Source organism: Triticum urartu, chromosome 3 (genome assembly GCF_003073215.2).
Source record: "Triticum urartu cultivar G1812 chromosome 3, Tu2.1, whole genome shotgun sequence".
NCBI lineage: Eukaryota > Viridiplantae > Streptophyta > Magnoliopsida > Poales > Poaceae > Triticum > Triticum urartu.
In genome coordinates this window covers 477,441,844-477,463,320 of record NC_053024.1, presented here as the reverse complement: position 1 = coordinate 477,463,320, position 21,477 = coordinate 477,441,844, and the positions used below count along the sequence as shown (strand labels likewise).

The following is a 21,477-nucleotide window of genomic DNA, read 5'->3' as shown; positions in this document are numbered from 1 at the left end:
TGTCTATTATCTGATTATCCGTGCAATATAAAAATACCTCAAAAATAGAAGTTCTCCAAATGCCCTGAAATTTAAATATGATTTTTTCTAGAATATTTGGCACTGAGAACATAGCAGGGGGTCAACCACCTGCCCACGAGGGTGGAGGGCACGCCCTACCCCCTGGGCGCACCCCCCTGCCTCGTGGGCCCACGATGGCCCTCCTCCACTTATTCCTGCACCCATACACTCCTTCTTCCTCCCCCAAACACGAATATCCATCTCAAGCACGAGTTCTAGCTCATTTTGCTGCCATTTTTGATCTCCTTGCTCAAAGCACCTCTCACAAAACTGCTTGGGGAGATTGTTCCTTGGTATGTGACTCCTCCATTGGTCCAATTAGTTTTTGTTCTAGTGCTTTATTCATTGCAAATTTTTGCTTCTTAGGTGACCCTGCTCTTGAGCTTGCATGTCATATTTATATGGTCAAAAGTAGTTTTGATGCATGATATAGGCCCTAGGCACTTGTAGGAGTAGTTGCTATCAATATTATTGAGGTTGGTTTACTTTTATTTTGAAGTTACTAAAAATTTCAGAATTTTTCAGAAAATGATGAGGAGTCTTTTGAGGGGCTCATCAAGCCAAAGCTCGAAGGAAAAGGCACTGAAGCCCAAGTATAATCTGCCTCGCAGCGCGGAGGTTCGGGTGTGTGAACGGCCTTCTGATGATTTCTTGAGAGCAGCCGGTATTTATGAAGATCTTCATGAATTGGCTAAGAATGCAGGCCTCACCGCTTTCCTCCACGACCAATGCGATCAATATCTCTTACTCACAAATACCTTTTTGCAAAACTTTCATTTCCATTCTAGGAGCTCACCACCTACAGTAGAGTTTCATTTATATGATGAGCATAAGGAGATGTCACTTTATGATTTTTGTCGAATTTGTTTAGTCCCTTTTGAGGGCAAGACAAAAGAACCACATTGTGATGATGTGGAGGGGTTTATTGATACTATCACTGTAGGGAAAACAAGGAAGGTTTTCGATGCACGAATCACTAGCATACATTTTCTTGTTTTACGTTATTTTGCATTATTTGCTAGTCGTTGTTTAATTGGTCGCGGAAACTATGGAAACCTTAGTATCCCTGATATTATTATTCTGCTCCACGTTTTATACGGTGATAACTCTGTTAGTATGGGCGGTATTATTGCCAAACGGTTAAGTCTGAACCGTACCAAGGGCCCCATCTTTGGAGGCATCTATGCTTCACGCCTAGCTGCACATTTTAACATACCTATTAGGCATTATGAGAAGGAAGAAAAAGTGTTGCCTCGTGTTTATTTAGATTATAAAAGTATGGTGGCACATGATTTTATTGTTAAGAATAGGGAAGGAGAGCTTGAATATCAATTGTTCTTTAACAAACATCATCCTGAGACTATTACCCTGCCTGCTCCTTCTTTGTTTGATTCATCTTCAGGCACGTACCTTGTTCCGTTGAAGGCTATTCACGCCTACCGGAACCCAGCACCAGCCGTGGAGCCAGAGCCGGAACCACAAGTTGATCCTCCACGACAGTCTAATTATCAGTGGGATCCGGAGATGATTGTCAGCCAGTGGCAATCGGAGTCTTCCTCTTCTTCTTCTCAGTATGACCCCAACTACTATTATGGATATCCGCCAGGACAGCCGTGGCCATAGACCAACTTAGGCCAAAAGCCTAAGCTTGGGGGAGTACATATTTCCCACCGACAATACATTTATGCTCACACACTCATTGCTAGATGTCGGTGCTCATACTTTTTCATTGTATCATCCATGCTAGTTTATTTCCCTTTTATGCTTTCTTCTTGTGTGTTTAATAAACCTTAAGAAAAACCAAAAAAATTAGTTGTAACTTTTAATCAATTTAATTTCCATGCTTCTAGTAGTAATTAAAAAGAAAACCTAAAAAGATTTCATGTTCTTCTTTTGCTTGTTGGGAGCTTTCCCGTGTAAATAGTTTTATTTCTTTTCTTTTCTTTGGGGGTCCATAGGAGAAGACCATAATTAATTTGTTGAAGTGGCTCTTATATGCATTATTGTTGATCTGACAAAAGAGCCCATATTGCCTTGTCTTCTCCTGTTTATTGAATGCCTGCAGATTCCAGCTTAGTCCAATGCACGAGCACTATTATTACTATTCACATCATTCGATCGTGCAAGTGAAAGGAAATTATGATGATATATGATTGACTGGCTGAGATGAGAAAAGCTGGTATGAACTCAACCTATTTTGTTTTTGTAAATATGATTAGTTCATCGTTCTTGATTGAGCCTATTATGAATAAACATGTTTGCAATGACAACTAGAGATCATAGTTTCTTGTGCCATGCTTGATTAGCTATGAGTTATAATGGTTTACCTTGCGTGCCAACATACTGTTAAAATGGTTGTGATGTGGTATGATAGGGTGGTATCCTCCTCTGAATGATTTAAGTGACTTGACTTGGCGCATGTTCACACATGTAGTTGAAACAAAATCAACATAGCCTTCACGATATTTATGTTCATGGTGGATTATATCCTACTCATGCTTGCATTCGGTGTTGATTAATTTTAATGCATGTTCATGACTGTTGTCGCTCTCTAGCTGGTCGCTTCCCATCCTTTTGCTAGCCTTCACCTGTACTAAACGGGAATACTGCTTGTGCATCCAATCCCTTAAATCCCAAAGTTATTCCACATGAGTTCACTATACCTACCTATATACGGTACCTGCCGTTCCAAGTAAATTTGTATGTGCCAAAATCTAAACCTTCAAATAAATATCCTGTTTTGTATGCTCGAATAGCTCATGTATCAACTAGGGATGTCTGTATCTTCCATGTTAGGTGGGCTATTCTCAAGAGGAGTGGACTCCGCTCCTCACTCACGAGATAAATGGCTGGTCACCAGGATGCCCAGTCCCATGCTTTATGCAAACTAAATCAAAATAATTGCAAACAAAACTCCCCCTAGGACTCTTTTTAGTTGGAGGCACTCGTTGTTTCGAGCAAGCCATGGATTAATGCTTGTTGGTGGAAGGGGGAGTATAAACTTTACCATTCTGTTTGGGAACCGCCTATAATGTGTGTAGCATGGAAGATATCGCCATCTCTTTGTTGTTATGTTGACAATGAAAGTATACCACTCAAAATATTATTCACCTCTATTTCAAAACCAAGCTCTGGCACCTCTACAAATCCCTGCTTCCCTCTGCGAAGGGCCTATCTATTTACTTTTATGCTGAGTCATCATCCTCTTATTAAAAAGCACCAGTTGGAGAGCACCGCTGTCATTTGCATTCATTACTGTTAGTTTACATTGAGTATGACTTGACTGGATCTCTTTTACCATGAATTACAATTTCTAGTCAGTCCTTGGTCTTTAAAGGTGCTCTGCATTTATGTTTTGCGGTCTCAGAAAGGGCTAGCAAGATACCATCTTGTTATATCATATTATGATTGTTTTGAGAAAGTGTTGTCATCCGAGATTTATTATTATGGCTCGCTAGTTGATTATGCTATTGATATGAGTAAACTTGAGACCTATGCGTTATTGTGAATGTGGTTACTTATAATGTTTGCTGAAAACTTGAATGCTGGCTTTACATATTTACAACAACAAGAGCAAACAGAGTTTGTAAAACGTTTCTTTATCACTTTCAGTTTATCAACTGAATTGCTTGAGGACAAGCAAAGGTTTAAGCTTGGGGGAGTTGATACGTCTCCGTCGTATCTACTTTTCCAAACACTTTTGCCCTTGTTTTGGACTCTAATTTGCATGATTTGAATGGAACTAACCCGGACTGACGCTGTTTTCAGCAGAATTGCCATGGTGTTATTTATGTGCAGAAACAAAAGTTCTCGGAATGACCTGAAACTTCACAGAGATTATTTTTGGAAATAATAATAAATTGTTGCAAAAGATCAAGACCAGGGGCCCACAACCTAGCCACGAGAGTGGGGGCGCACCCCCCTACCTCATGGGCCCCCTAGAGCTCCTCCGACCTCAACTCCAACTCTATATATTTGTGTTCGAAGAGAAAAAAATCAAGGAGAAAGATTCATCACGTTTTACGATACGGAGCCGCCGCCAAGCCCTAAACTCTCTCGGGAGGGCTGATCTGGAGTCCGTTCGGGGCTCCGGAGAGGGGAATCCGTCGCCATCGTCATCATCAACCATCCTCCATCACGAATTTCATGATGCTCACCGCCGTGTGTGAGTAATTCCATCGTAGGCTTGATGGACGGTGATGGGTTGGATGAGATTGTGACACCCCCGATTTGACCGTACACTTATCATACACACAAACGTGTACGATCAAGATCAGGGATTCATGGGAAGATATCACAACACAACTCTACAAATAAAATAAGTCATACAAGCATCATATTACAAGCTAGGGGCCTCGAGGGCTCGAATACAAGAGCTCGATCATAGACGAGTCAGCCGAAGCAACAATATCTGAGTACAGACATAAGTTAAACAAGTTTGCCTTAAGCAGGCTAGCACAAACTGGGATACAGATCAAAATAGGCTCATGCCTCCTGCCTGGGATCCTCCTAAACTACTACTGGTCGTCGTCAGCGGGATGGACGTAGTAGTAGGCACCTCCCGAGTAGTAGTAGTCGTCATCGACAATGGCGTCTGGCTCCTGGACTCCAACGTATGGTCGCAGCAATCGGGTATAGGAAGGAGGAAAAGGAGGAGCAAAGCAACTGTGAGCACTCATCCAAAGTACTCGCAAGCAAGGAGCTACACTACATATGTATGCATTGGTATCAAAAGGAAAAGGGGTAACATATGTGGACTGAACTGCAGAAAGCCGGAATAAGAGGGGGATAGCTAGTCCTGTCGAAGACTACGTTTTTGGTAACCTCCATCTTGCAGCAGAAGAAGAGAGCAGATGGTAAGTTAACCAAGTAGCATCGCATAGCATAATCCTAACTAATGATCCTCCCCTCGTCGCCCTGTGAGAGAGCGATCACCAGTTGTATCTGGCACTTGGAAGGGTGTGTTTTATTAAGTATCTGGTTCTAGTTGTCATAAGGTCAAGGTACAACTCCAAGTCGTCCTGTTACCGAAGATCACAGCTATTCGAATAGATTAACTTCCCTGCAGGGGTGCACCACATTTCCCAACATGCTCGATCCCCTTTGTCCGGACACACTTTTCTGGGTCATGCCCGGCCTCGAAAGATCAACACGTCGCAGCCCTACCTTGGCACAACAGAGAGGTCAACACGCCGTTGTAAATCCTATGGCGCAGGGGTCTGGGCCCATCGCCCATTGCACACCTGCACGTTGCGAACGCGGCCGACGAGCAGACCTAGCCTCCCTTATACAAGAGCAGGCGTTCCAGTCCAGCCCGACGCGCGCCGCTCAGTCGTTGCCGTCACGAAGGCTTCGGCTGATACCACGACGTCGAGTGCCCATAATTGTTCCCACGTAGTTGGTTAGTGCGTATAGGCCAGTGGCCAGACTCAGATCAAATACCAAGATCTCGTTAAGCATGTTATTTTGAAATAACCGCGGATGCCGACCAGGGCCAGGCCCACCTCTCTCGTAGGTGGTCTCAACCTACCCTGTCGCTCCGCCACAAAGATTCACTCAGAGGGCCGTCCGGACAGACATCCTTTGGGACTCAATCCGTGAATCACTCGCGGGTACTCTACGAGCCGACCCGACTTTAGTCACCATATGTATCATGTATAAAGTATATAGTATATACCCATGATCACCTCCCGAGTGATCACGGCCCGATAGTATAGCCTGGTAGACAGACAAGAATGTAGGGCCACTGATGATAAACTAGCATCCTATACTAAGCATTAGGATTGCAGGTAAAGGTAACAACAGTAGTAGCAAGGAGAGGCTATGCATCAGGATAGGATTAACGGAAAGTAGTAACATGCTACACTACTCTAATGCAAGCAGTAGAAAGAGAGTAGGCGATATCTGGTGATCAATGGGGGGCTTGCCTGGTTGCTCTGGCAAGAGAGAGGGGTCGTCAACACCGTAGTTGTACTGGGTAGCAGTGGCGTTGGTCTTGGAGTCTAGAGAGAGAAGAGGGGAAGAAACAATAAATATTAAGCAAACAGATGCATAGCGATGCATGACATGACAAGTATTTGTGCTACGGGTGCCCTAACGCGGTATGAGGTGGTATCGGTGAAAGGGGGAACATCCGGGAAAATATCCCTGGTGTTTCGCGTTTACGGACAAATGACCGGAGGGGGAAAGTTTCGTGTTCGCTATGCTAGGGATGCGTGGCGGATGAACGGGCAACGTATTCGGGTTCGTCTCATCGTTCTGAGCAACTTTCATGTACAAAATTTTTCCATCCGAGCTACGGTTTATTTTATATTAATTTTAAAAGATTTAAATCATTTTTAGGATTTATTTAATTATTTAAATCAACATTATCCACAATAGTGTTTGCTGACGTCATCAGTTGACCTGGTCAACTTGACAGGTGGGTCCCACTGGTCATAGACTGTTTAGCTAATTAACAGTAGTTAATTAGGTTAATTAGTCATTAGGTTAATTAATCATACTTAGTTAATTTAATCAGAATTAATTAAGTTAATTATTTTAATACCTTTTTTATTAATTCATTCTAGGGCCGGGCCCCACATGTCATTGGCCCTAGGGGCCTATCGGGCGCTCCTTAGCGGGTGTGTGTGCGCGGGGCTAACCGGGGCTTTGCACCGGTGGTGCAGGCGCGTGCGCCGGGTCCGTGAGCGCGCGGCCAGGGAGGAAGGGGCCGACGCGTGGCCAATGCCGACCGTGCCGGAGCGAGGCGGCGCGGCATCGGTAGCAGTGGGGCGCTGGGCGCGCCGCAGCCGGGGCGCGCCCAAGCGCGATGCGTGCCGGCGTGGCGAACTTACATCCAATGTCTTCGACTAGTTGCAACCTGATAGTGGTGCGCTGCAGCCCAAGTAGGAGCGGGCGTCGCAGCAAGGCGTAGGCTGCCGGACTGTGGCGGTGCGCGGCAGTCTTCCGCAGTGGAGGCGCGAGCGTTAAGCTATGCGCCAGGTGAAGCCGAGCACGACATGAGCGCGATTGCGAGTAGCCGCAGCAGACGGCGCCGAGTGTTGACGCGTCGGCCCTCTGCAGCTTGCAGCAAGCGGGGACCACCGACGGCGCTCACACCTGCGACAATGTGCGGATAGCGCTCAAATCGCCACCTGCAACGGGCCGTCGTGCGGCGAGGCGGGCGAGCGAAGAGGCGTGTACGAGCACCTGCGCCCGGGCACAGTGGTACGAGCACACGCGCGATGCGACTAGGGCAGCGATATCCCCGCCGATGCCGCGCACCAGTGCACGACTGCGGAAGCAGTCCGAGCGAGCAAGAGGTAGAAGTCGGGCCACTGGGCCGAGTATCGTTCATCTGGGCGTGGGAGTAGCAGAGGACGACGCGTCGGCAGTCCGGCGATGGTCGCTCACGATGCAGTCTGCTTCTGGTCCGGTTGTGACGAACGCGTCGGGCCCCCGAGCGTCCTCCCTCTCGACCCCATCCAAATCCGGGAAAGGGGGAAAATTTTGCAGGGGAGATTTGTCTCCGCGTGTGTAAGTGGGAGTGGGTAAATGGCAGACGGTGCCGCCCAGTCGGTAGCGACTGAGCCATTGCCACTTTGCCCAAGAGGCTTCTCTTTTTTTGTTAGTTTGTTTTCTGTTTTTGTATTTTCTTTTCTTTATTTTTTTATGTTTTAATTCATTTTAAGTATTTAGGTTTTTTTATAAAAGCATGGATCCCACACCATAAATTCCTAGGCATTTATTTGCACACACCGGACATTTTTATTTTAAATTTCGAAAACTTTTATTAATTAACTTTATTTAAAATTTTAATTTGAATCGGTTTTGAACTAACCCGAGATTAACTACAGTGACAGAGGTGATGTGACATCGTTAACATGGGATTACTGTAGCATGATTATCCCGGCGTTACAAAACTCCTCCACTACAAGAAATCTCGTCCCGAGATTTAGGAGGTAGAAGGAAACAGTGTGGGGTATTCATCGCGCAGGCGGTCCTCGCGTTCCCAAGTGGCTTCATCTTCAGAGTGATGCGACCACTGGACTTTGAGGAATTTGATCGCCTTCTGACGTGTGCGGCATTCAGCTTGGTCAAGAATGTAGACCGGATACTCGTTATAGGAGAGGTCCAGTTGCAATTCGAGCATTTCATGATCCACTGCCCGGATTGGATCCTTTAAGCAACAGCGGAGCTGTGACACGTGGAACACATCATGAACCTGAGAAAGGTTCGGTGGAAGCTCCAGTTGATATGCCACTTTTCCACGCCTTTCGAGAATAGTGACGGGACCGATATAGCGAGGAGCTAGCTTGCCCTTGATCCCGAAGCGGTGAGCACCCTTCATTGGTGTAACTCGAAGATAAGCCTTTTCGCCAGGTTGATAGACCATGTCTTTGTGATGATGGTCATACTGACTTTTCTGTCGTGACTGAGCAGTCTTGAGATTCTCACGAATAATGCGGACTTGTTCTTCGGCCTGTTGGATAATATCTGGACCGAAGAGTGGACGTTCCCCAGTTTCTGACCAGTTTAGAGGGGCCGACACTTTCGTCCATATAGCACTTCGAAGGGGGGACATCTTCAGACTAGCTTGCTAGCTATTATTGTAAGAGAACTCGGCATATGGAAGAGATTCCTCCCATTTCTTACCGAAGGAAGTTACACAAGCTCGAAGCATGTCTTCGAGACCTTGGTTGACACGCCTGCCCTTGCGACTGAGGATGAAACCCTATACTGAACGACAGATGAGTTCCCATAGCTTCTTGGAAACTTGCCCAAAATCTTGAAGTGAATAAGCTGCCACGGCATGAACTGATAACTAGTGGAATATTGTGAAGTGAAACAATTCTGGACACATAGAGAGTTGCAAGCTGACTAGCAGTGATTGTTTCTTTGACTGCCAGAAAATGTGCAACTTTAGAAAGCCGGTCAATGACGACAAGAATATCATCATTACCTTTCTACGATTTGGGAAATCCAGTGACGAAGTCCATTTCAACATGGTCCCATTTCCATTCAGGAATAGAGATAGGTTGCAGAGTTCCAGCAGGCCTTTGATGTTCAGCTTTGATACAACGGCAAACATCACACTCAGCAACATAACGAGCAATGTGCTGCTTCATATTAGACCACCAGAATCTCTGACGGATGTCCTAGTACATCTTTGCACTACTGGGATGAATAGACAAAGGCATATCATGAGCTTCTTTCATAACCTTTTTATTATGATCCTGGTTTTTCCTCGAACATGGCACCACTAGGCGGCCTTTGAAGTACAAGGCGCCATCTTTGGCGATAGTGAACAATGAGGGCTTTCCTTCTGCGAGATGGCGTTTAATCTTCTGGACTTCAGAGTCATAACCTTGAATAGTCTTTATACCATCTACGAGATCTGGTATGACAGCCAGGGTATTTAGCGAACCCTTAGTAACAACACGAAGATTCATCTGTTGGAACTCTGGGGGAGGGGGAGCGAGTGCACCAGGGGGAACAATATGGAGGTTCAGCTTTCTGAATTCTTCAACAAGCGAGGGCTGAACTTTGTGAACCTGGAGGTGGTTGCAGTAGGACTTGCGGCTCAAGGCATCAGCCATTACATTAGCCTTGCCTGGGGTATAGGATATACCCACGTCAAAATCTGCAACAGTCTCCATCCATCTCTGCTGACGGAGGTTCAAGTCTGGTTGAGTAAACATATACTTCAGACTTTGGTGGTCGGTGAAGATCTCGCAACGATTAACGAGAAGGTAATGTCGCCACTGCTTTAGAGCATGAATGACAGCAGCAAGCTCGAGGTCGCGAACTGGGTAGTTTTCTTCGTGAGGGCACAGTTGGCGAGAGTCATAAGCAATCACTCTATGCTCTTGCATTACGACACATCCTAATCCTTGACGGGAAGCGTCGCAGTAAAACCGGGCCCTGGACTCCGGACTTGAAGAAGATCCGGTTATATTCGTGGAGCTGATAGACCGACAGTTCTATCAGTTAAGCTGCGAGAATGCCATGGTGGCCATTACGGCCGACTATCCCGGACTGCTCCCTACATCGCACGTAAGAAAAAACAAAAATCTCGACTCCAAAAACTAGGATCCCCTTTAAAACACTTCACCCCCCATATACACATGGCATTTTTTATAGGGAAGGCATTCGGGACGCCCTGCCGAACCCGCATCAACTCGCCAACAAGAGGCACCAAGGCCGGGTAGGCCAAAAAGGAAGGCGGTCAGGACGGAGACGCCGGCGCAAAGGTATAACAAAAACCCCGCTCCGTGGTTGTCGTCTTTCTCAAAATGTAATGACGCCCGCATTTCTTTAACAGAAAAGACGCTCGCTGGAATCTGTCCGGCGATGTTGCCAATCATGCTTCCACCAGTCGGGCGCCAGGACTGGACATGGAGGCAGAAGCCGATATGGGGCAGGCGCCGGATAATCCTCCTATAGAGGATGCGGATAGATTATCCGCTACAAACTCAGAAGTGGAAAGTGCCATGAACCATAAGCGCCGTCGGGCCGTACTACGTGACACTTGTTTCTCACCAGAGGCGTTTGACGCCTTCAATTCTGGAGAGGCGTACCTCCGTGCTGCTCAAGATGGTCTAGCCAGAGCCACGGATCAGTATGTAAAGGATGTACGGGTGAGTAAATCTGGCGATTTATATGTATCAGTAGCCCCTGAGACTTGAAACGGTTAGCAGAACTGAATTAAGGATCATCTTTATTGTGCAGGTTCTTACAGAGACGAATACTAGGATGTCACAGGAGCTAGAGGAATGCAAGACCCAACTGCGGGCCGCTGTTGCCACATTGCAGGAACCGAAAAAGTCTCCCACCGGTCATACTCACTTTAAAGAATGATGGTTACCATATAGTGTGCGGCGTGGCTGCAGATCTAACAATAGATGTTGCAGATGAATCCAGAGGAAATCCGGAGAACCAGCACGTTGTGCGACAGTTACAGGCTGGCGAGCGCGTGCTGACTCAGGTGAGGCGGGAGAAAAACGATATCCAAGACGCTAACACCAAGCTGAGCGTGGAACTAAAAGACGTTCGAGCCTAGCTTGTCGACTCCGAGAAGGAGAATAAGCGGCTTCGACGCGGCATTTTCAGTAAGGCTTGAATGAATACTTTGGAAGGAGTTCGGCGAAGAAGTCGACTAACAGCGTTATGTCTGTAGGTATGCTAACGGGTCGTCCTGCGGAGGAAATGCCCGGGTCTGCGGGTGATCTTCTATCCGAGCTCTCACAACTGCACGAACAAGTTCGGCAGGTGATGCAAGGTATTGCCCAGGCCTTATGGCCCTCCGTCTCCTTGCCGAAAGGCGTTGCAGAGCTTATAGAGAAGCTCAAAGGAGTACGGCGGCGCTTCCGGTTATGGAAGATATCGGCCTGCCGTCAAGGTGCCAGGGAGGCCTGGGCCATGGTGAAGACGCGGTATACCAAGGCTGACCCGAATCACATGGCCGAGGTCGGACCTGTGGGGCCCGACGGGAAAGAGATCCCTGTTAGCTTAGTTTATGGGCAAGTAGAATTAGCCGCAAAGTATTCCCAACAGGATTGTAAGCTAGACCGCCTGTTGGATGGTATAGAAGAGGAATTTAGTCAGTCTGCATGACTATGTAATTAAAGTGACATGTATAATGCCTTCTAGCCGGATTGTAGATCATTTGTCATGGCGGACCTTTTCGCTTCAACCTCGGGACCCGATAGTCCGGAGTGTATCCGAATAGCCGCCCAATTATATAAGAACTAGGGTATGCGTGGAGACCAGGCGTAGGGATCATTATTGCTTGAACAGACAAGTGCCCAACTAGTTATGTTATATTACATGGGTAGTAAGAAACATCTTCCAGGGAGAATAGTTCCGTTAAGGGTTCCTTTCCCTGGGTACGCATGCCCTAAAGTGCATGTCCGGACTGCGATAGGAAACGCAGGAAAAAACATCTGGGGGCACATATGGAAAATAAGTAAAAATCATCTTTTGTTCACCGACCGAATATTCCCGTAAGAACGCTAGCTTTCGGCTTCACCCAGTCTGAGGTACACATCCGGCTGACCCATTAGTAACAATCGCAGAGGTGCTCCCCTTATGCCCTAGCCGAATTAACCGGAACGTAGGGCATAAATACAAGAGCCAGGCAACCCAGCTTGGCCAAAACTTAAGTCATATCGATGCATATAATGGCGAAAAAAGGTACATGCGGAAGTATAACACATGTGTGGGGCATGAGGCCCAGATAAAGAATTTAAGCTTCTGTGAAAGAAGCCCCCAGGTATGATGAGTGTGACCAGCGCATCTATAATGTGCAAGCGAGGCACAAGTTGGCCCTTGAAGGCCTAGAGAAAGAGTAGAAGAAAGAAAGAAAGAAAAACAAGACAGATAATGTATATGCAAAAAATGGACAGGGGAAGGGGACGAACATAAGGTCCGGTGCTAGGCGTAGAATCTTTGGACCCTGGCCACGTTCCATGGGTTTGGCTCGAGTCGATTAGTCGATGCATCCCGCAGTCGGTACGCTCCACCGGTCAGAACTTGGTCAATAATGAAGGGACCTTCCCATTTGGGCTCGAGCTTGTTCTTTTTCTTATCCGGCAGGCGTAGAACTAGTTCACCAACGTTATAAGTTTTGGCCCGTACTTCTCTGCTTTGGTATGTGCGAGCCTGTTGCTGATAAAATGCGGAACGGGCTTTTGGTACGTCGCGCTCCTCCTCAAGGGTGTCCAGACTGTCCTACCGATCGAGCTCGGCTTCTCTTTCTTCATACATGCGCACTCGAGGTGAGTCATGAGTTATGTCACAGGGCAAAACTGCCTCTGCGCCGTACACCATAAAGAAGGGTGTATATCCGGTACTACGATTCGGCATGGTCCGCAGCCCCCAGAGTACAGAGTCGAGCTCCTCTACCCAGTGCGTGTTAGACTCCGTTAAGGAACACACTAATCTGGGTTTAATGCCGCTCATTATAAGACCATTTGCTCGCTTAACTTGGCCATTGGTTTGCGGGTGATAGACTGAGGCATAATCGAGCTTGATGCCCATTTTTCTGCACCAGAGTTTTACCTCATCGGCCGTGAAGTTCGTGTCGTTGTTAGTGATGATGCTGTGGGGGACGCCATAACGGTGTACGACCCCGGATATGAAGTCTATCACCAGTCCGGATTCGGCTGTTTTAACAGGTTTGGCCTCTATCCATTTGGTGCATTTATCCACCATGACCAGTAAGTATTTTTTTCTTGTGGGTTCTCCCTTTAAGGGGTCCAACCATGTCAAGCCCCCAGACCGCAAAGGGACATGTAATGGGGATTGTTTGGAGGGCGGTGGGTGGCATGTGGCTTTGATTTGTAAAGAGCTGGCAACCGACGCAATGTTGGACCAAGTCCTGTGCGTCTGCCCAGGCCGTTGGCCAATAGAATCCTGTATGGAAGGCCTTGCTTACAAGAGCCCGGGCTGCGGTGTGGTGACCGCCGGTCCGGCGTGAATTTCTGCCAAAAGGTTCCGCCCTTCCTCTTTGGAGATGCACCTTTGAAGGACTCCGGTAGTGCTTTTTTTGTACAATTCTTTGGGCAAGCTTTATTGAGGTCCTTGAAATCGACACAAAGTCGCCAGGATTTATCCTTCTTTGGTACCATCACGAGATTTCCTAGCCAGTCCGGGTGTTTTATTTCTCTAATGAATCCGGCCTCCAATAACTTGGCTATTTCCTCTTCCATGGCCTGTCTCTTAGGTTCGGAGAAACGCCGAAGAGCTTGCTTGACCGGCTTGAATCCCTTTAGGATATTGAGGCTATGCTCGGCCAGCCTATGTGGGATTCCTGGCATGTCTGAGGGATGCCAGGCGAATATGTCCCAACTCTCGCGCAGGAACTCTCGTAGTGTGGCGTCCAGAACGGGGTTTAACTGTGCCCCAATGGAGGCTATTTTTGTAGGGTCCGTTGGGTGGACTTGGAATTTGACTATTTCATCCGCTGGTTTAAAAGAGGTGGACTTGGATCTCTTGTCGAGTATCACGTCGTCCCTGTCCACTGTGGAGCATAGCGTGGCTAATTCCTCGGCCGAGAGGGCTTCGGATAATGCCTCGAGGGCCAGTGCGGCTGTTTTGTTTTCGGCGCGGAGTGTTGTGTCCGGATCACTGGCGCGAGTGATGATTCCGTTAGGCCCGGGCATTTTGAGCTTCATGTACCCGTAATGGGGTACGGCTTGGAAGATTGTGAACGCCTCTCGTCCTAAAAGAGCGTGATAACCACTGCTAAACGGGGCCACTTGGAATGTAATTTCTTTGGACCTGTAATTATCCGGCGTGCTGAATACCACGTCTAGTGTGATTTTCCCAGCACAGCATGCTTCCCGACTGGGGATGATTCCTCTAAAGGTTGTGCTACTTTGCTCAATGCGGTTCCAGTCTATTTCCATCTTTTGAAGAGTTTCCTCATAGATGAGGTTTAATCCGCTGCCGCCGTCCATGAGTACTTTGGTGAGTTGAAAGCCGTCCACGGTCGGGCTGAGGACCAATGCGGCTGGTGCTCGGGCTCTTCGGAATTTAGGTTCATCACTAGCATTGAAGGTGATAGCCGTGTCGCTCCATGGATTTATTGCTGCCACATGGAAGATTTCGGCAATGCTGCGGAGTGATCGCTTGCGCCTATTATTTGATGCAAAGGTCTCAAAGACTGTTAGTACCGTATTGTTAACTGTGGGATGCTGCTCTGCGGCATCTGGGATGAGAAGATCCTCACCGCTTTTAGCCACCTGCCGGAGTATCCAACATGCTCAAGGCTATGTGCTGGTATGGTATCCGCCGTACTATGAATTTTGCAGGGGCCGTTAAGCCATCCTTCCAATACGGTTCCGTGCCCTATATAGGGTTTTTGTTTTTTGGAAACTAGCTCAGGTGTCTTGTGATAGTGCACCCTTTTACTTCGGACTGGGTGCATATTTGGGGCCGGATTATCCCAAAATTTCGTTTTGGTTTTTCAGGCGCTTTCCATCGCGCAGTACTTTTGTACTATGGACGCCAAGTCAGCGAAGTGTGATATGTCACGGCGACTTAAGGCGTTAAGGATTCACTTGTCCGTGCAATTATTGTAGAAAAGTAAGATTGCATCTTCCTCACGACAGTCCTTAACCATGTTCAACACGAGGTGGAATCTGGCACAATAATGGTGTACTGTTTCATGGGGCTCTTGCCTGATGTTGGAAAGATCGTTTATGTCTGGGTGGGTGGGTGGATTTGAGTCCGGGCCCTGACCCGCTGCCTGACTCTAGATTCAGGGTTTGGGTGATGTCCTCCCGTGAATGGGTATCCGGCTCGGAGAGCTCAGGTTTTCGGACATAGTTAGTCCTCAAGATAGAGGAAGAGTTGCTGCATTGTTCCTCCACAACCGCAACGTGATGGGTGACTGGTGGAGAGTTAATCTCCCTTTGATCGGGTTTAAGCCCAATCCGATCATAGTCCATAGCGACTCCCAAGGCGGCAATGCGATCCAAGAGTTCGTTTAGGGAGGAGAGATCCATTGGATCCATCTGCTCGATGAATTCCGAGCCGACGTGGAGGCTGTTTTCGAAGACCCGAGAAGTCATCGTCGGTGCAGCAGCCGAACAGGCGGTCATGAGGAAACTGCCTAGCCAGAGAGTTTGGCCGACAGCCAGGGCTCCTCTAGCGGTAATGTTGTTTTTAACAACGAGATGAGGCATCCTTCCTTACTGCGACGACACAGAGAAACTCTCAATGAAAGCACCAATGTCGGTGTCAAAACCGGCGGATCTCGGGTAGGGGGTCCCGAACTATGCGTCTAAGGCGGATGGTAACAGGAGGCGGGGGACACGATGTTTTACCCAAGTTCGGGCCCTCTTGATGGAGGTAAAACCCTACGTCCTGCTTGATTTATTCTTGATGATATGAGTATTACAAGAGTTGATCTACCACGAGATCGGAGAGGCTAAAACCCTATAAGCTAGCCTATGGTATGATTGTATGTTGTCCTACGGACCTAAACCCTCCGGTTTATATAGACACCAAAGGGGGCTAGGGTTACACAAGGTCGGTTACAAAGGAGGAGATATAAATATCCGTATTGCCTAGCTTGCCTTCCACGCCAAGTAGAGTCCCATCCGGACACGAGACGAAGTCTTCAATCTTGTATCTTCATAGTCCAACAGTCCGGCCGAAGGATATAATCTGGCTGTCCGGATACCCCCTAATCCAGGACTCCCTCCGACCCCGTCAGGGCGCGCGGCGGCTATGGGCTGCCCTAGGTCGGCCTGACCACCCATAGGGCCTCGAGGTTCACCGCAATGCAACAAGAAGAACGAACGAAGAATGAGAAGAAGAAGAACAAAGGGAGAAGGTAAAGGTAAAGATAAAAGATGATAGATTGATATGTCGATTGTGTGTTGTTCAATCGGCCTTCACCCCTTACATATATATGAGACGGATGGACTTCCCATACAAGAAAAGGACTCAAATCACGTCCAAATCATCAAAAGTTACCCTAACTCAGACTACGAGGGCCGGAACTTCCGGTCTGGCCCGGAACTTCCGGGCTGAAATTATATCAAGTAGCCCTCTTGAACTGAATCTGCAGGCCGCATACTACTTCGGATGACGATGGTCCCAAAATCAAAGATGTAGATCTTGCAATGGAGAAAAACTCTTCAGTTGATCACTTTTTCATCCGAGGTCATTTTGATGTCGAAATCGGCCCCGCAAATCTGCAAAAAAAGTTAAAATTCCAGTTTTCGGGGCGCACCGCGTGTAAACTTTCGGTTTAGCCCGGAACCTCCCCGGAAGTTTTGCCCGGAACTTCCGGGGAAAACTTATGCACCACACTGTTTTGGCTATAAATTTTTCATACGAACTCTGATTTAGAAGTTTATTATATCGAAATCGATCGTCTCGACGAGACGAAGACAATCCGTGTAGAAACATTTCTCATATGAGGCCATCTTGGGGGCGTCATCAGCTGAATAGTGTTCTGAATATAAAATCTGAGTACTCCAAACACATTTTCAGAGATGAGACCAGATGGCTATGGCCCAAATATGAAAGTTTCTCCTTTTGACGATACGGAACTTTCTCACTTTGAGCACTTCTGCATTTGAGGCCATATTAATTAAGTTCTTGGCCGTGTCAAAATCTGGTGTCAATAGTTGCTATAAACCCATTTCCCCTACAATTGTTACTGATCTAGTTTTAAATATTATAGGATGAACGGAAGTGCTCTTACCTGGAGTGGGTTGATCAAGAGTGGCCACAGTCTTTGAAGATGTGCCTAGCGAAGCTCTGGAGCATGTATGAAGAAGAGAACAAACGTAGGCTTAGAGAAACTGTTGTCAACACTGAAGAATATTTGAAAAGATGCGGGATAAAAAGAGGAAGGTGGAGAATGAGCTCAGATTTTTTAAATAAGACTTTGCTAAGATGGTGTTGGAGAAGGAGGAGGCACTTTCCCAGTTGGCCAATGTAAAACAGGTTCTTACTGAACCAAAAGTAGATGTGGATAAGACGAGCCAGGATGATCTCAATTAGGGAAATGAATATATTGTTCTTATGAAGTTGAACTAGCTATATGTTGTACTGTGTTGTTTACATGTAGCTATCGTACTGTGATGTTATAATATATTTATGTGCCTGATATGAAATTGGCAAACAGCTGTTCAATATGAAATGTGAATTTGTGTAATACTGGAATTATTAATTGTAAACTAATAAACCTGCTAAATGTGTCATGGACCTTTGCAAACGGTTCTAGCAGTAAAAGCGCTTGCGATGGATAGGCTAATGCCACACAGTTTTCTTCATCAAATCATGTGTGATGTAGTTGATAAAAGCAAATAGTTAACCAAGGCAAGCCATGTGTGATAGTTACACCTTTCACACAAGAGCCTACACATAAAACTGTGTGGGATGTACATACGAATGGAACGTTTTCCTTGAATTGACTGTGTGTGATATACATACCTACAGAAATGTTTTTCTGGGATTCACCTTGTGGGATGTACATACCTAGGGAAATGTTTTTCTGGGATTCACCGTGTGGGATGTACATACCTACGGAAATGTTTTTCTGGGATTCACCGTGTGGGATGTACATACCTACGGAAATGATTGGGTTTCGATGCCTCGCCTGATCGCACACGGCCCCACCTGTTTCCCTTGAGGGCCTATCCCCGACGATTTTTGGGTCGTGTGGGAAGGACCCCCCTATCGCCCACACTCACTTGGCGACGGTTCCAAATGCCGTCGCGGAAACAGGTTAAAAACCGTTTGTATAGCACCGACGCGTACCAGTGATATGACCCAAACAATTTATGAGAATTATTTGGAAATTTTGGGAGTGACAGAAATATAGGCTGCTTCACAACCTAGGGAAAATGGGGTTATTCCTTTAACAGAAAAAGGAATATCCCAAGGAAAGCAATATTGAGGTTGCTCCAAGATGGAAATGGCAGGGTCTTGGGATGGATATGAGGATGACAAGCCACTTTGGAAAGAAACAAGAGGTCATCTTCTTCAGTTTCCAGACCATATAGCCACGAAAAAAGAAAACTCAAGCAAAATGCTCAGAAAATCAAAAGAAAAAGAAAGGGCAAAAAATCAGGGTGTGACGGTATGATGGCACTGTTGGCTATCTAATCAGTAGATAATGACTGATTTGCCACTTTGGTAACCCCTTGGCTATAAAAGGAGGGCCATGGCAACCTTCGAAAGGATTCAGACCCTTGTACACTCTTATGTGCATAGCCGCTCTCCCCGAGGCAACCTTGTCGGGCTTGACCGTTTCCTGTTCGTCACGGTCCTCCATCCAATCTAGCAAAGAAAGAGTAGGGTTTTACGCTTCGTAGCGGCCCGAACCTGGGTAAAAACCACCAGCGTCACCCCTATCGTGCTACTTCATGGTCTCTGCTCTTTGAGCAACGTGCCCTTCCCCCTTGCCGAACCACAAGAGGTTGATGGCCCCATAGGTGATCTTTGGCGCTCCGGGTAGGGGGAGCGCATTTGTTTGAACCCGAGGTTGTAAACAACATGTCAATCATCATCTTGTTCTTCTTCATCGATAGCTTCATCATCCATGGCGCCCAAGAAAAAGTCCGGCGCAATAGCCCACCCTTCCATCTCGAATGCCACCGATACCATGGGAGCTACAGTGGCGTCGGGGGACGCGGACGCCGCGGGGAACATGACCGGCGCAGGCGTCGCTGTCATCATTCCCCCTGCGGCCGAGGTAGGAGCAAAAGGCGCCGGAGGATGGCAGCATTAGCAGAACCCTAGCGGCCATGTTCCACAAGGCGTGGGAGAGGAGAATATTTAGTCTCCGCCTCCCCACCTGATGAGGACATCAATACCATTGATACACCCACAGCCCCTACTACTATACATACTGGACCAATATCTAGAGCTCGTGCACACCAATTAAATTATCAGGTACTTCCATTTCTTGGTACTGATTCTAATGTTCATGAGAATATGATGCTGCCTAAATTGATTACATTTGTTTTTCTTACAAATGAAGGGCCTAGCTTGGAGAAGGATGGACATTGGAGCAAGAACAAGCATGGAGATGATGTCATGCGCAAGGGAAACAAGAACGGAGTTTCAAGGGATGATTTCAGGACTTTGAAGCCACGGTAATGAGTGCATGAAGTCTTGGGCGAAATATACAGGATGCCACTTCACAAATTTCATCCAGAGACTATTATAGGTGCCGCGTCACCTTATTATTGGGCCAGGCCCATGTAATTTCGAAATACATAAGTATAGGCTATTTTTAGAGTCCGTGTGTGTGGGTAAACAAGAGATAGGGTTGGTTTCGGACCCCTCATCCAAGGGCCACGAAATTCCCCCCTCTTCCTCCATATATACAACCCTTAGGGCGTCGTTTAGACTTTGGGTTTTGTTTAGCTTAAAAGTTCGCCATAGCTGCAACTTCGCGTACTTCTTTTGTGTTCAATGACAAGACCAATGCGTCATACAACCCCACCTTGATCAATAAAGCTTTCATCTTATATTCACAATATCAAGATTGCAATCTTAGTTTCTTACTTGTTCTTCGTTTGCTTGCAGGAAATAGACCTTCATGGTCAGGTTGATCGTGCTTTAGCATGGTCAATAACCTCTCGGAGTTGGCTTAGCGATTGCTAAGGCGTGACGTCCTCGCACGTTCGTAGTCAGATCGTGAGAGTCTACTCCTCCGAAACGATAATCACCATCTCATCAAAAGACAGGACACCTTTTCCTCTATCACCACCTTGCTGGAGGGCGCAGCCGCAGCGATGGCGTCCGCTCTGGCGCGAATCGCAACCCCCTAGGTGTCCCTACTGCGGCCGCAGCTACGGTGCACACGCCTTCCCCAGGACAAGGTAAACAAGACGAAGCGCCGAATGGGGTCGTCAACCCACAGGCACATCCTTCTCGTCATCATGCCACCATGGCGACTGGCTCGCGGCGACGAGAGCATGGGGCCACCAATCCTCGTACCGTCAGACGTCAGGCCCTGTTGCAGTCTGCATCATCGTCCATGCCCAGTGCTACCTCTTGAGCATGCGTTGGTTTTCCCTTGAAGAGGAAAGGGTGATGCATCAAAGTAGCATAAGTATTTCCCTCAGTTTTTGAGAACCAAGGTATCAATCCAATAGGAGACTACACACAAGTCACCTAGTACCTGCACAAACAAACAAGAACCTCGCAACCAACGCGATAAAGGAGTTGTCAATCCCTTTATGGTCACTTACGAAAGTGAGATCTGATAGAGATAATAAGATAAATATTTTTTTTATTTTTGTTGTATAGATTGAAAAGTAAAGATTGCAAAATAAATAGTAAACTAGAATTGTAGATCGGAAACTTATATGATATAAAGTAGACCCCGGGGCCATAGGTTTCACTAGTGGCTTCTCTCAAGATAGCATATATTATGATGGGTGAACAAATTACTGCCGAGCAATTAATCGAAAAGCGCATAGTTATGATGATATCTAGGCATGATCATGAACATAGGCATTACGTCCGTGTCAAGTAGTCTGAAATGATTCTGCATCTACTACTATTACTCCACACATCGACCGCTATCCAGCATGCATCTAGAGTATAAGTTCATAAGAACAGAGTAACGCATTAGGCAAGATGATATGATGTAGAGAGATAAACTCAAGCAATATGATATAAACCCCATATTTTTATCGTTGATGGCAACAATACAATACGTGTCGGTTTCGTTTCTGTCACTGGGATCGAGCACCGCAGGATTGAATCCAAAGCTAAGCACTTCTCCCATTGCAAGAAAGATCAATCTAGTACGCCAAACCAAACTGATAATTCCAGGAGACTTGCAAAGATATCAAATCATGCATATAAGAATACATAGAAGAATCAAATATTGTTCATAGATAATCTTAATCATAAACCCACAATTCATCGGATCTCGGCAAACACACCGCA

General features: G+C 46.8%; 1 pseudogene; it reads right to left on the bottom strand.

Moving 5' to 3' along the window:
* The window catches only part of LOC125546882, a 31,974-nt pseudogene extending 12,656 nt beyond the window's left edge, over positions 1–19,318 (bottom strand).
* Between the last annotated feature and the right edge of the window lie 2,159 nt (positions 19,319–21,477).